The 13,962-nt window shown below is 48.1% G+C and overlaps 1 long non-coding RNA gene across 1 annotated transcript; it reads right to left on the bottom strand.

The window, feature by feature from the left end:
- Positions 1-8,832: 8,832 nt before the first annotated feature.
- LOC133741722 (uncharacterized) lies at positions 8,833-9,754 on the bottom strand. Its single transcript, XR_009862083.1, has 3 exons — positions 9,734-9,754; positions 9,378-9,653; positions 8,833-9,022 (listed from the first exon to the last, which is right to left on the bottom strand). It is a non-coding gene; the product is annotated as an uncharacterized LOC133741722 (long non-coding RNA).
- Positions 9,755-13,962: the final 4,208 nt, after the last annotated feature.

Genomic DNA, 13,962 nt, shown 5'->3' with positions numbered 1-13,962 from the left:
GACGTTCGGAACTGAGGCCGTTCTGCCTGTCGAGGTAACTCAACCCACCGCTCGGGTCGAGTGCTACCACCCAGAGACCAACGGCGATGGCATCAACCTGGACTTGGACCTCCTAGAGGAAAAACGACACAAGGCCCATTTGCAAAACCTGCAAAACAAGCAACGAGTATCGCGTTTCTACAACGCCAGAGTCAAGGCCCGGAACCTCCAACTGGGGGACTGGGTAATGAAGGAAGTGATTCCAGCACCAACAAAACTCCGCCCAACTTGGGAAGGTCCATACAAAATAGTAGAAGTCGTTAGCCCAGGCACCTTCTACTTAATGGACAAGGATGGCGTCACTATGACCCACCCTTGGAATACCGAACACCTTCGGTATTACTACAAATAGTCATGTCGCTACCCAGGAGCATCTTGACTTAGCTAAATTTTTGTTCAATATTTAGCTAAGGGAAGCTACCCAACAGGTACATCCCCACTTTTGTTAACACTGACCAGTCAGTTATCAATGAAACGAGGAATTATTCAAACCATTGTTACCAAGTCTAGCACTGAGGGCAGCTGGCAACGCCAGCAATCGTCAGCGGACCACGTCCGCTACGTTGTGCACTTGGACCAATCTTAATTCCTTTAATATTTCATTGATTGCAAAAGAAAATCCCAAGTCAAAACTCTAGCGGTATAGACATGTCATCACACAACGTCAAAAATTCCATACTTCATATATTCAGGGCTTGGACTCCCCACCCAAAAATATTCCTTACATTCAAAAAAAAAAAAAAAAAAAAAAAGAGAGTACATATATCTTCAGCCTCAGCGGCTACACAATCATAACAAGGCAAGTCCGTGATCTCAGGGGTTGGCCCCGGCGTCGCCTACTTCGGACTGCGGCGGCTGTACGCAGCTTACTTGTCAGTCCCTCGAGCGGTGGGACTTGGCGTCTCTATGGTCCCATCCGCCGGAGTATGGTACCCACTGCCTGAGCTGCCACCTCCTGCTGGGGGACTGGGTACTGGCGTGAGTTTCTTCGTCGGCGCTACATTTTTTGCTTGCGGCGCCTTGGGCAGGGACGCCTTCGCCCAGTCAATGGCACCCTTCGCTTGTAGCATCTCGACGTTCGCTAGGGCGCCGGCCTTCGCCGATTCATTCATCGCGTTTTTGTATTCCGCCGACTGCTTGAATTTCTCCACAGCGGCGGCGGCGGCTCGGCTTCCCTCGTCCCTCAGCCGGGTCACCTCACCCTCCAGTCTCTTCACCTCCCCTTGCCTGGCGGCAGACTCCCGCTGCAGGATATCAATTTTCTTATCCTTGGCGGCCACACGCTCTTGCAGCAAGGCCATGTCTTGCTCCAGCTTGGAGACATGATCATTTCGTTCTATGTCCCCGCTGGATGGCCACGTCTAGCTTACCTCGAGTGTCCGCAGCATCACAGTCCGCCTTCATCAAGCGTCGCTCCACATCCGCCAGCCTGTCCTTGGCATCCTCCAGCTTCCTCTCAAGCCTCTTAACCTCCTCCCGGAGCTGTCCCTCAATTCGGGGTTGCTTGGAGGCCGCCAAGAACATTTCGTTCGGCCCAACCGCCAGGTGCCCAAAGGCTGAGCTAAAGGGCGACTGCTCGATCGCCGTTGGCCGCATCATCCCTGCCAGACCGCCGAACCCCAACCGCTCGCACAGATGATAGAGAAACTCCCGCTCACTGTCGGTCATGAACTCGGTGAAAGCGGCGAAGGAGTCCAAATCGCTCACAGGCATCTCTCTCTCGACCGTCACAGGGGCCTTCAACGGGTCTTGTCGGCCCTTCTTCTGCATGTGGACCTCGAGGGTCTCGTCATCATCCTCCTCCCCGGCCGAGTCACACTGGCGCCGCTTCCGCAGGATCCCCCGTGTATCTCCAGTGGGCGCAGCCCTGGACCCCTTCTGCGGTTGTCTCCCCACCGCAGTAGCGGCAGCCCCAGCCGGCGCCACAACTCTTTCTTTCTGTGGCCCACGTCGAGTGGCAACCACTCTTTCCTTCTGCGGCACGGTAGAGGACCCATTTTTTCCCCCGCCCGCATTCCCATCCGCCTGCACGCTGGGCAGACCGTCGGCCCCTAGGTGGGAGTGGTGCGGCATGGGCAGCACCACCAGAACCTCGGATGCACTCACCTCCAGAGTCTCAGGGTTCACAACTGTCCTTTGGGCCGCCTCCCCTGACGCGTACATCGCCTCCAAGAAATTGTCGATCTCCGCACGATCCATGGCTTTGTCAAAAGCGTCGCGGCTCGCTTTGTTGCCTGGCGGAGTATCTGAGAACATGCAAACACCCGTCAGCTTTACCCAAGCTATCAAGAGTTACAATGTGGCGGAGATCTCTTACCAATAGCGCGCGTTAGTTGTTGATCGACCAACAACTCGCAGCCGGTGAGGAGACGGAAGTCCAGCAAATTGTGATTCTTCCAACAGACTTTGATACGCGCAACACGGCACTCTTCCTCACGCGTCAGGTTATAACGCAGTCGCGCTACAAACCAAGAAACAAGGCGTCAGTACAACAGTTGAAATACATATACAGTAAACCGCCAACTATGTTCAGCGGAGATCGACAGACAACCTCAGATTGGCTGAAACTCCGACTTAATCCTAAACGTCGGTTCCCCCTCGTTAGACTCCGATTGATACTCCCACCCTGTCATTGCCACGCAAAACGTCCCCCGCCAGTAGGACATCGAATCCCTCAAATTCTCTATCAGCTTGGGCGCTCCCTGCCGGCGGCTCAAATTTACTTGCCCTCTGGAACCTTGGCGATTCACGTACACCAGTTCGTAGAAGTGCAAAACCTCCGCCACAGTCGGCCCCTCGCACTCGGATAGCCGCCACAGTGAGTTCATCGCCAGCATCAACCGCCACATGTTAGGACAGATCTGCCCAAAGGCGACGCCGAACTTGCACACCAAGATCTGCAGGTTGGGTACAAGCGGCAATGTCACTCCTTGGCGGAATATTGCCTCGTGAACAGCGGCGAACCCCGCTGGAAGAATTGAGGCCTTCTCGTCCGCCGTCGGTTGACGAAGTCTCACCACTCCCGGCAGCCGGTATATCCGCTTCATCCGGTTGACAGCGGCGGCAGTCATCCGCCCTCCCGCCTCGTCAACGGGGGTCCCATCCTGGAGAACCCATGCCGACTCTGTTTCCTCCCCCGTCACATTTCCCCCGTCAGCGGAACCACTGGCGGCGCTGTTACTTGCTAGCCGCTCCTCACTCCTATTCCGCGCAGCAGCATCCTCACCCGCCCTAGAACTCTCCGGACGCGACGTACGGCCCATGACTACTTCCCAGGGTATGGTTTGTAGCGGCTCGATGTCTAGCGGCTCTGGCAGTGAGGTTCCTGCACGGGCAGACGAACGCAACGAGTCAATAAAAACCCTATCCGCCGCACTGATTGACACGTCAGACCTGGAGTCCTCACTGCTCGAGATCTCTATGACGTTGGCCATCCCAAACCCTAAAACCCAAATCAGTTAGCCCACAGAAGGATCTAACCTATCCCTATATCAGGTATAGCAAAGAACACCACGAACAGCTACCCAGAAAATACCAAAATATGAACAAACCCCCTCAACCCAGATTCAACCATCTAGCAAAACCCTAACTGACAACTCTCTGTCAAACACCATAACCTACCCCCAAATCTCATCTTACACCCCCGACGAACATCAAGAAACCCAGTTCACACACCAATCCCAGAAACAACCACCAAACCCATAAATCGACAAAAACACGAAACCGACAAGAAGGATAACCAGAACACTAACCTTAGTCGTGAACTCTCTGGCGTACTGATGCTCGCTATGCCCCGACGACGGAAGTTTTCGTCTCTCCGACCACGAGAACTCCACCAACGCGCGGCACTCTCTCTCTGCAATCTGGGATGGGTAGAGCTTGAAGACGACTAAGGTTCGAATGGATTTTGTGATGTCCCTTCTCGATGCGTTCCCCCCCTTTTATGTCCACATCAGAGGCTTTTTGGCCGTCCACTAGAAAACGACATCACACCCCAGCCGTACACGTGTCCCCTGCTCGCACTAACCCTCCGGGTTAACCGAGGCGTCGCCTCGGTTACGAAATCCATCATTACTCGCATTAATGATGAGAAGACGGCCGGACTGAGGAGACGCGTCTCCGCACGCTAACCCTCTAGTTATTTGCCACGTGTCAACCGCCGTCAGACGAGGCGTATCACGGAAGCAATCACAAGTACGCCCTTCTACAAGTGACGGTCTCCGCTGAGCGAAACCCCGCCAGCGGAACTTCTCACTTGTCCTCTCCAAGTGACGGTCTCAGCTGAGCGAAACCCCGCCAGCGGAACTTCTCACTTGTCCTCTCCAAGTCTGTCTCCGCTGGGCGGAACCCCGCCAGCGGAACTTTTCACTAGCTGTTATTCACGAAGTCTCCCAAACAGCGGAACTTCTCCCTTGTCATCATACAAACGGGGCGCCTTCCGCTACACACCTCTAGCGGAAACCTCTTTTATCTGGCAAGTCGCGTACTTTATTCAGTGCGGTACCGCTCAATAAAGTAATGCCAAGCACGTCCACTGGACGCTGTTTACTGCTATAAACCAGCGGGGGGACACCCGCCAGGGGCGGATCCCGAGGCCACGCCTCATTCTGACAAATGACCGCCACGCGGCGTTACAGTCAGATTGTCCCTACGGGACACGGGGACGAGTCAACAGTCTACGACGGCCCTGATCAGGTACGTTGACCCCCGTCACTCGGGTACTAAAGATTGGGTTCGCTACCCAACACCCTCTGCTCCGTGCAGCTCCCCCTCACCAAACAAATTCTGCGACCATCCGGATGTCCATCTTAGCCGGGGAGTGGGGAATCCTTGGGGGGCCTAGCAGGGGCCCACCCGAAAGGGTATAAAGCGTTTGCTCAGTAATATCCATGGCTGACAACGCACTGACGCTAATTATGCTTTTGCAAAGTCTAGCGGAAGAAAACGCTTCAAACCGCCGATCAACTCCCCAACCAAGATTGCCCTCCTTGACTGGGGACTTGGGGGACTTGTACCTACATGTACGTTTGCAAAGCATAATTAGCTATAATCAGCCACGCTCATCGTACCGCCAGAGGTACCAACTACCGTCAAAGGAGTGACCCACGGATAGGCAGCCAGGCGGGCTACGGCCTGAGCACAAGAGTTCCCCGGGATCACCGCTGACGCGCCGCCACGCACTCTGCCAAGACGGCATCAGAAGCTACTGAAACTGGGAACTGAAGCATATCAGTCCCACATCGAAAACAAAGAGAAGATCAGACCTCTCCTCACCTATAAAAGGTCCTCTCTTCTCTCTTCATTATTACGCATTAACTACTCATTTATTATTGTGCTGCCTATATGTATCAACTGACTTAGGCATCGGAGAAGGGAAGACCGCCCAACGCGGTCTCCCTCTGACGCCCTGTCTTTCATTTGGCAGCCAGCAAGGATCACCAAGTATACAGAGTAGCGGTCCGCCCACCGGACCCGCGTTAAACGAAGGTTTGGCTACCGCCAGACTTTGAGCATTAACAGAGCGTGAGAAATTTCTAGCTCCACCGCTCACGGCTGTTGGAGCTTCAGACCGCCTCTATTGGGTAATCTTCGTGTCTCCCTTTGATTAGAGCTTCTGGGTTGATGTGAATTGAAATCCCTAACTCTGTCATTTAATTGAGGTTTGTGGAATTTGCATTTTTGGAGTTTCAGAGAAGGAGGAGACTGCTGGGTCAGTTTCAATTGAAACTGGAAGAGGTAAGGATCATGTGCAGATTCTGTGTGGAATAAGAAATTGGTTTAAGGTTAATTTTGATCCTATTTTGCGTATTAGGGAATCTGGAGGATTAATGGTGGTAGGGTGCAGCTATGACAATTTGGCTTCTAAGTTGGAAAAGAATGACGGTAAGGGTCTTGGTACTTGAAAATTTGTGATGCAGTGCAATGTTTGTACATAGTGAAGTTATGGCTTTGTGGATTACTTGAGATGAAATTGGTTGAATGTATGGACAGAGTTAGTTTTGTCAATTAAGAAGATGTATCTGGTTTGGAAATGTCATTTTGCAGACGAGTCTAATTTGGTGGTAATTGAGAACTAAAGCTCGATGTGTTGAATGAAGTCAAGGAGATTAAGTAGTCGCAATTGTTTGAGAAAATGATAATGAAATTGGTATTTGTTGCTCGAGTTATAGATGGTGTTAATCGGACAAGTTTGGTTTGGTCATTTGTGTAGAAAATTGGTCTTGTGAATTTTATTAGTAAGCTTGTTTCCAATGTTGAAGTGTGACTCAGGAATGAAAGCTGTGATTTGGTTAAATGCATGAGAAACATTATAAATAAGAAAGGACCGGTTTTGACAAGTGAATTAATTTGTTGGGAATTCAATTTAAAGTTCGTGAAACACTTGAAGTATTCTAAACCTACCATATCCCGGTAATTACCGAAGGACGAGATCATTTGGGAATGGTGGTTGCTATTTAATTTGCTTAGGGTTTAAAAGCTAAATGAAATGAGGTCAAATCGGTTGACCGAAACTTTAACATGGAAAGAAGTGTGATCACCATATCCCGAAAGAGCTTTACTACGTTAAGTGAATCATTCGGGAATGGTAATCGTCATTTGTTTTCTTATAGTAGTAACGCTAAACAATTTTTGGGTCAAAGTGATAAGTATAATCACCATATTTTACTTTATGTTTATTTTTATTTTTATTTTTCATTGTATGCTTTTGAGTTATTCTAGCGCCAATTACCTCGGTTAGGTCCAACACCTAATCCCCGAGGTACGATAATCAAGGTTTTAATATTTCCCATACTTGACAACGATTCGTACGCTTGCGAGAGTATATGATTCAAGTCAAGTAGTAACGCTAAACAATTTTTGGGTCAAAGTGGTAAGTATAATCACCATATCCTAAATGATTCATATGCTACATCATTTGGATTATGTGGGAATGGATAATATATAGGTTTTAACGACTAACGGAAAATTTGGTAGACTTCAAGGAAGTTAAATAAATGCTTTGGTTGCTCGGTTAATTGAGTTATAGTGTAGTCAATGTACTCATTGATTTAATTTTATTACAAAGGATTCGAACGTGTGCACTTGGATTGGGAAAAAAGATCGATAGTCGAGGACAAACCCAAAAGTGGACGAGCACTCCATAACCAGGTAGGGTGAGCTGTCCCTTCCTTGTTAGAGGCTTTTCAATATATGTGGAATGCTATACTAAGATAGTATGTTGCCTGCAAGTGCGTTTTTGGTTGTTCATTAGTCGATGCCTCGTGATACATATGTTTTCATAACTGATAATTGTTGATTGCGAAAATCGAGGCTAGACTTGCATGTTGAGATACTGTACCCTTTGTATGTTTGTACTTGTGACCTGAAAGTGAATGGGACCTAGACGCATTGATTCCTAGGGATTCCACGGTGTCGATAACCGTAAACCTCCGGAGGGGGCTGTGCTCCTATGTTTGTCAAGGAAGGGTGAGTACCGACAGTGAACCAGTCATAGGAGACTCAGGGCCAAGAAATGGACACTTTCGCTACTTGTAGTCACAAGGACTACAGAGTAGTTGGCCGGTTCTTGAAGGATGACGAACCAGGTCGGTCACCGATTTGTTTTAGTTTAACCGGCGGGTAAGTATCTCGGAGCTCCAAGTTGTGTGAAGCATGCTGCATATGTTTTATAAAAGAGAACAAATGTTTGTGGTTGCCTCTTTTTAAAGTATTTTCGATAAACGTGCACAATATTATGTAGTCAATATTTTCAAGTATATTATTTTCAAAGCTAGCATGGTTGGGTCGGCCCTTACTGGGCATGCGAGGACGAAAGCTCACCCCTACAACAGTGTGCAGGTTTCGAGTATGTGGTCGGGGAGAGCACAGAGGAGGCACATGGCTCGGCTTGGCGTATTCTTCTTTGACTTTACCAAAAGAAGGTTTTGGTCCTTTAACGGATTTTGAAGTCACTTATATTTACTTTTTATTTGTTTTCTACTCGCTTATTTACCAAATTTCGGGAGACCCGTAACCCTGGGGGCGCGTTTCTCATACTTGTGTTTACTTAGTGATTTGTTATTTTCCAAATTGGGCTCCTATTGTAAGCCCAAATCCTTTAGCCCACTTTAAATTCCGATTTTGAAAATATGTTGTTCGGTTGCTAGATGATTTGTCCAAGAAAATCACTACAAAAAAAAATTGCAATCGCCACGGCGCCCTGCCCTAGCTAAAAGCTGTTTTGCCGTCGCAAAAAAGCAATTGTGACGGCTCTACGACGGCAAAGCTTCTGACGCCGTTGGTGGCGTCGCCAATATCTTTAGCCACGGCAAAATGCCGTTGCAGACCACTTTTGCGACCGCAAAGAGCTTTGCGACACTTACTCTGCGACGGTTTCATGCTACCCCTAATGCCGTCACCATTACAAAATATACTACGGCAAATTTCCGTCGCAGCATAATTAATATTAAGATAATTATATTACTTCCCGCCAAAATTTGTTTCCTACCAAATTTGTTTCCCGCTAATTTTACTAATTTGCTTCCCGCCAATTTTTCAATAGCAAATTTTGCTACGGTCTCTTTGCCGTAGCTTCGGTGTGGTGTTATATAGAAATATATTCTTGGCTACGGCAATTCACCGATGCTAGTAGCCAACCTGTTTTTTTTTTTTTTTTTTTTTTTTAACAAAACCTGTATTTTTGCAATATCCAAAAATGGGATAAAAATATCAATACACAACACATATATTGTTCATTAACTCATCTATTTCATTGCAATGTAATTAAGTTGTTGCACTATCAATATAGGTAATTAGAAAAAGTACAAATTAAGTTATGCCCAAAACTAAGTACCTAATGAAGACAACCAAGAGTAACACTTAACAAAAATATGCAATAACATATTGAAACTCAGTCTATTGTTCTATCACTGCTTGAATCTGGATTCCCTTCTTCTCCTACAGACTCCCTCCGAATTTCATGGTCACTAGTTGCATCCGGAACCTAAGACATCAAAAAAAAAAAAAATTTGATATATCATGTATGGCTTTGCATATCACCCTTTTTCAATGTTACACCATAACCCAATTCCAATAATTAATATCGCAGGTTGCACCATGAGCATGAATTATTAAGAATACTAACAGTAAATAAGCATTCCACCATGAGCATTTAGCAAAGCCACATCATTTTTTCCAAAACAAAGAAGAAAAGAAGACAGCAACTAATTAAATGAAAAACCAAACTCTGAACACCCCCAATCACTTGCACACAACATGTGGCACCTAAAGAAAAAAAGTCACAGAATTATATGTAAACAAATGATGGGATCTGAGCAGCTTCAATGTAAAAATTCTACCTCTCTCTTCTCTGCCTCTTGTTTCCTTCCCTCTCTCTCTTCTTCTTCTTCTCCGAGAAGTTCAAAAGATAACTAAAAGTTATATCAATCATGAAGGAGAGAAATATCAAAGATAAGAACTCTCTTAGTCACTGCTGGCCATTGTACTTGTACCCAAACTCATTGTCTCTGCATCAATCTGGCAACTTATCTAACAAACCAAATTAAACCAAAGATACAGGTCAGAGAAGACTCACTTGGTTTGAACCCCTTATATAAATTCCAAATCTTCCAGACCTGAAAATAAATAAAAAAATACTAAATCTTCAATTCAAGGACTCAAACTTTAATTGGAAATCTGCATAAGCATGCCTTACCTTTGTATTTCTCAAAGTCTTTGTACATACCTCCAATAATATGGAGTATTTGCTACGTCACCAAGCATAAGTAACACCCACTTTGGGACATCCACAAGACATGGCAAGGCCCAACCGAGACATACATCGTGTAGCCCTATGTTCAGGCTACGCGGCGGTATCCGGAAGTCGCAAATCCGCCACCGGGAAGCCACCTTCCCGCCCTTGCCAACATGCCTCCATAACATAGCTTTCTGCATGTTAAAAAGATTAGAATAGTAACTTTGCTTGTCCCACATCAAAAACAAAGAGAAGATCAGACCTCTCCTCACCTATAAAAGGTCCTCTCTTCTCTCTTCATTATTACGCATTAACTACTCAGTTATTATTGTGCTGCCTATATGTATCAACTGACTTAGGCATCGGAGAAGTGAAGACCGCCCAACGCGGTCTCCCTCTGACGCCCTGTCTTTCATTTGGCAGCCAGCAAGGATCACCAAGTATACAGAGTAGCGGTCCGCCCACCGGACCCGCGTTAAACGAAGGTTTGGCTACCGCCAGACTTTGAGCATTAACATTGGCGCCGTCTGTGGGAAGCCAACACAATGGCTTCGTCACCTACCGTGAGCTAAGTCTGCTTAGCGGAGCTTGAAGAAATTCCTTCCTTCTTTGAGTTTATGTTTGAATTAATGTTTCTTGGCGGCAACTAGAGCAGAGTGTGCAGAAATTTGCACCTTGCGGGCTGGTCAACACGTGGTCAACGCCCAGCGGAGTTAGTCAACGCCCATGGAGTGGTCAAAACTTGCAGAAACTGCTCAAAACACCAGCATGTGGGGCGGTCAACATCTGGTCAACGCCCGACGGGGTTGGTCAACGCCCAACCCATGAAAGTCAACGCTGGCACCACCAAAAAAAAAAAAAAAAAATCTGGGCGGCCAAATTTTCTCTGGACACCCAGAAATCTTCTCTGGGCACCCATCCCGTTTTCAAATTTCCCGCCAGACTTTTATCCGCCAGCTGCAACTTCGCCGCCCGACCCCCAGTCGCTCCGATCAGCTGCAACTTCCATCTCCGCCGGACTTCTCCGCTGGACGAGTCCGCTCCGCCACACTTCACTGCCCAGTGCTCCAAGTTGACTGCTCGGCCCAGCCGGCACGAGTCCCCGCCGGACTGCGATCTTCCGCCGGACTGAGATCCTCCGCCGAGCTTCGTCAGCAGACTCGAGGTGCCAGGTCTCCCTCGAACTCCTCCGCCCGGTGCTCCACCGCTCCGCCGGGGATTCTTCGCTGCACTTCTTCCGCCAAACTGCGGTCGCCCACGCCGGGGACTTCCGCTCACCAGACCCGAGCTCTGCAGCTCCGGTGCTCCGCCGGGAATAGCTCCGCCCAACCTCATCCGCCGAGCTCCAGTTCCCCGCTGAGCTCCGTGGTCTCCGCCAGACAACAACCACCGTTGCGAATCCGCCAGCGTTGGTCGCCGGCACGAGCTCCGCCCCACTGTCGGACCGCTAACGTCACTGCGGCCTCCGCCCACTGCTGCAGTTTCCCAAACCTCCGCCGCCCAACCTTTGCTCCGGACCGCACGCAACCACCGCCAGGCTCCATCCGCTGAGGTACCACCGCTGAGGAATCACCGCCCACCTCCTCCGCCCACTGCAGGTCGGGGACTGCACTGCTGTTACTTTCCTCCGCCGGACTTAGTTTCCTCCGCCGGACTTATCAACTTGGACAAGCTTCCTCCGCCAACAATGGCAGCGGTCTTCTTTCTCCATCGATCCCATGCCGCTTGCAGCAGCGAGGCCAACAAGATAAGTCTTTAAGGTCTTCTGTTATGTGGTATGCACGACACATGTCTAGTAGGGGTGGGCATAAATGACCGAAAGACCGAAAAATCCGGAGGAACCGATCCGGACCGGCCGGTTCGGGTCGGGTTTTAGACTGAAAATAGTTGTTTTCGGGCCGGTTCGGTCCCAAACTCATTCTTTCCGGTCCGGTCCCGGTCCCTGACTTTTGCTGACCTTTTGGACCGAAGAACCCGAACTTGACTATACAAGTAATATATTTTTTATTTTTTGTACTTACCATCTCCCTCTTTTGACGTATCCTTCTACTTTTCACTCTACCTATCCCTATCATTCTTCTTTATTCTTCTTTATTCTCTCTCCACTGCATCTTCTTTATTCTTTCTCCTTCTTCTTCTTTTTTTATATTTCTTTTATTCTTCTTTATTCTCTCTCCTCTGCATCTTCTTTCTTCTGTCTCCTTCTTCTTCTTCTTTTATATTTCTTTTATCATTCTTCTCTCTCCTTCTTCTTCTTTCTTTCACGGTTCCCCTCCTCTCCTCTGCTTCTCTCTTCTTCAGTTCTTCTTCTTCTTCTTCCTTAGCCAGTCAACCCCAAGCCCCCAACTTTGCTCCTCCTCCAAAAACTAGAGATCAGCCAGTCCATTATTCCTCATTTCCTCTACCTCTCGCTCTTCAAGTTCAACTCCGGCGCCGTCATCGTGCTCGTTCTCTTCGTCCTCCTCCGCTGCCGTCGCCACAGTCACCGCAAGTCGTGCACGACATCAGGAACTAAAAGAACCCACGATCTTTCTTCTCTTTTCCCAGCAATCCAAATCTCTTCTCCCTTCGATTTTTCAAAACCAAAAACCTTTCTGGCTTTCTTTTCTTATCAATCTTTTTTTTTTTTTTTTTTTTCAAAGACGGGTTGGACCCGAAAGCCCGAAAAAACCGGCCCGCTTGTCCCGGTCCGGGTTTAGCCCGGTCCCTATTCTCTGGAACTGCAAGCCCGGCCCGAAAAAAAAAAAGCCGGTCCCGGTCCCGGTTCCAGCAAATCCAGTGCCGGTCTGGGACCGTGCCCAGCCCTCTGCAGTTTCCCAAACCTCCGCCGCCCAACCTTTGCTCCGGACCGCACGCAACCACCGCCAGGCTCCATCCGCTGAGGTACCACCGCTGAGGAATCACCGCCCACCTCCTCCGCCCACTGCAGGTCGGGGACTGCACTGCTGTTACTTTCCTCCGCCGGACTTAGTTTCCTCCGCCGGACTTATCAACTTGGACAAGCTTCCTCCGCCAACAATGGCAGCGGTCTTCTTTCTCCATCGATCCCATGCCGCTTGCAGCAGCGAGGCCAACAAGATAAGTCTTTAAGGTCTTCTGTTATGTGGTATGCACGACACATGTCTACCACTTGCTCATGCTCAGCGTAAAAGTCAACAGAGACACAGCTAACCTGCAATGTCATGTGTATTCTTGTCTGCTATGCACACATGTGGCACCAGTATGATCATTCATTACACTGAGAGCACACCCTTTATACATTGTTAATTGGTTGTGATGCATAGTATTACATATTATATCCATATCTATGTGTATGTCGGCGGTTACTTGTCCATGCATAATGACAAGCCCATTGAAACGCACAGCAAATATCTATTGTTGTTATTAATTACTTCTTCAAAGGCTCAATTGTAAGTAGTCCATGGCTTTGTCTTCAAACGCACTACTTGCACACTCTGCTTTGTTGGTACACAAGCACATTAATTGTTTATTAGTATTGCTTTTCCGTACACATGTACTAATCACCTCTTTTGTTTCGAGGAAATTCAACTATTTCCATCAAGCATTCAAACTGCAACTACGAGTTGACAGATATTGTCGGCGTATTTTTTCCGCCACAAGCGATGGACCGCCACGCTCCGTCAAACTTCGCTAGCCCCCTATTTGGCACAAGATAAGTAGCTTCATCTTATCTCTTCCGCTCTTGCAATTTGAGCTACCGCCGATGCCATGACTATGCATGTCTCTATAACCCTTAAGCATGCCTACACAATGTTATTAGCAACTTTTCTACAAGTACATGCTATACACATATGCCATGCTACTACTTAATTGCAACTCAATTACATAAATATGTGACATTCATCTAGAAGCTTGTGACACTTACGACTTAGTTAAAACATGCTCGGATAAACGACTTGCTTGGGTATCGAGTACGGCCACGACTTGCGCTTGGGCCACGCCTCGCATGCTCGCACAGCGCCTACACACTCAACTACACCCAACTTGCTCGGTCATGTCCAACATGTTTTACTTAAGCCCCAAGATTACAAACGCTTCATTCTATGTCACCGGGACTACTCCCACAAAATTACTATGGACACCCATTACACTTGCCACTATCTATTGTGCGTATTAATGGCCATAAAGATCCACATATACAACTACCAATATTTTACATGTTCATACAC

This window comes from Rosa rugosa, chromosome 4 (assembly GCF_958449725.1).
Source record: "Rosa rugosa chromosome 4, drRosRugo1.1, whole genome shotgun sequence".
In the NCBI taxonomy this organism is placed as follows: Eukaryota; Viridiplantae; Streptophyta; class Magnoliopsida; order Rosales; family Rosaceae; genus Rosa; species Rosa rugosa.
The sequence above is the reverse complement of the archived record's forward strand: the minus strand, read 5'-3'. Positions and strand labels throughout refer to the sequence as shown.